Source organism: Schistocerca serialis, chromosome 9, assembly GCF_023864345.2.
Source record: "Schistocerca serialis cubense isolate TAMUIC-IGC-003099 chromosome 9, iqSchSeri2.2, whole genome shotgun sequence".
Classification (NCBI taxonomy): domain Eukaryota; kingdom Metazoa; phylum Arthropoda; class Insecta; order Orthoptera; family Acrididae; genus Schistocerca; species Schistocerca serialis.
The window spans coordinates 498,246,755-498,249,061 of NC_064646.1; positions in this window are offsets into that span (position 1 = coordinate 498,246,755).

The following is a 2,307-nucleotide window of genomic DNA, read 5'->3' on the forward strand; positions in this document are numbered from 1 at the left end:
TGACATGAGGTGGGGTAATTTCGTTTGTCAGTGAATAATAATGACTCAGTTAACAAGAACAATATTGCTACATTGGTTTCAGAAGTTCATTTGTGTTCATTGCTTTTCCTGGTTGTTGGTGGTATGCAGAGAGGTCTATATGGAGCCTGAAGATGGAGTATTGTATTTCTGTAACATTTGCCATTATGCTGCACTACTATTTTGGGAGCATCACTTGTGGCATTTTTTTTTCTTTTCTTTTCCACCTGGGCTGCAATTCATTTGTTGATAGTTTACTGGTGTATTCCAATTAAGTTTTCTTTAACAGTTCCAGTCACATTTCACTATTTAAGGAAGAGCAGAGCATTGTGGAACCACTAAAAGCTATTGTAATGTGTGTGTATTCACAGACAACAAGTTTCATTCAGATTATCATCTACGAGTCAGCTAGATGTTATTGCTGTGATTCTTAGGCCAAAGAGTTCTTTCATGCAACTCTCCATGCTACTCTATCCTGTGTGAACCTCTCCAACACCAAATAACTACTGCAAATTACCCCCTTTGGAATTTGCTTACTGTATTCATCTCTTGCTCTCACTCTATGATTTTTACCACCCTCACTTCTGTCCAGTGTTGAACTGGTGATATGTTAATGTCTCTGAATGCATTCTTTAAACCAATTCCTTCTTTTATTTAGCTTGTGCATAAAATTTAATGTCTGCCCAATTCTATTCAGTACATCCTCATTAGTTATGCAATCTAGCCATCTAATCTTCAGCATTCTTCTGCAGCACCACATTTCAAAAGCTTCTGTTCTCTTCTAGTGTAAACTGGTTATCACCTGTGCTTCACTTTCAAACATGGCTACACTCAATACAAATATTTTCAGAAAAGTCTTTCTAACACCAAAATCCATAATCATCTTATGAATATTGCAGTAATTATTATTTCTGTGCCTTTTAAGAATACTGTAGAGGAATTACACCTTATGCAAGACACCTTTGAAGCTTTGTTTTCACTCAGACACGTTTCAGCACAAAGGTGTCTTGTGTAATGTAAATTTCCTCTCCAACCTAAATCTATATTGAGTGTTATGAAATGTCTCTTTTTCAGAAACACTTCCATTCCATTGTCAATCAACATTTTATATCCTGGATACTTTGACCATCATCAGTTATTTTGCTGCAGAAATAGCAAAATTCATCTACTAATCTAAGTATCTCATTTTCTGATCTAATCCCCCAACATCACCTGATTTAATTCAGCTACATTCCATTATTTTCGTTTTGATTTTGTTGTTATTCATCTTATTCCTTCTTTCATGACACTGTCCATTCCACTGAACCACTCATCCAAGTCCTTTGCTGTCTCTGACAGAATTACAATCTTGTCAGCAAACCTCAAAGATTTTTATTTCTTCTCCCTGAACTTTAATTGCTTCTCCATGTTTTCCATTGGTTTCCTTTACAGCTTGCTTGATGTATAGATAGAATAACATTGGCCACAGGCTACAACCCTGTCTCACTCCTTTCTCAACCACTCACACCACTCAACTCTTACATGTGCCACCCAGTTTCTGTACAGTTTCTGTTGATCCATTGTGGACATGGGACAGTGGATGGTCAAGTATTTAACAAAGAAAATCTCCAAACAGCCTTGCAAATTGTGAAGTTATTTTATTTTCGCTACCAGTTTTGGCAATTCAGTATGCCATCTTCAGGCCCCATATGCACCTGTCAAAGCTTATCAATATTGGCATATTGGGGCCATCTGTTTCTGGATGTCATGAATTCTCAAGTGCTTCCTAGTTGCAGTAAAGTCTTGGAAGGAAGCACGTGAGAATTCATGACATCCAGAAACAGTTGGCCCCAGTATACCAATATCAATAATTTTTGAGAAGTCCATATGGAACCTGAAGATGGCATATTGTATTGCTGAAATTGGTAGTGAAAATACAATAAAATAACTTCTCAATTTGCTCAGCGTTTTGGGAGATTTCTTTGTTACATGAAAAAGTTTCTGTACAAGTCTTTCACTCCCTATTTCTTTCCCCTGCTTGCTTCAGAATTTCAAACAGGTTATTCTAGTCAACACTGTAAAGACTTTCTCTAGGTATACAAATGATATAAATGTAGGTTTTCCTTTCCTTAATGTATCTTCTACAAGAAGTCATGAGGTCAGTATTGCCTCACATATTCCAACATTTCTCTAGAATTCAAACTGATCTTCCCTGAAGTCAGTTCCTACCAGTTTTTCATTTCTTCTATAAAGTATTTGTTTTAGTATTTTGCAACCATGACTTATTAAACTTCTGGTGATTTTCAAACC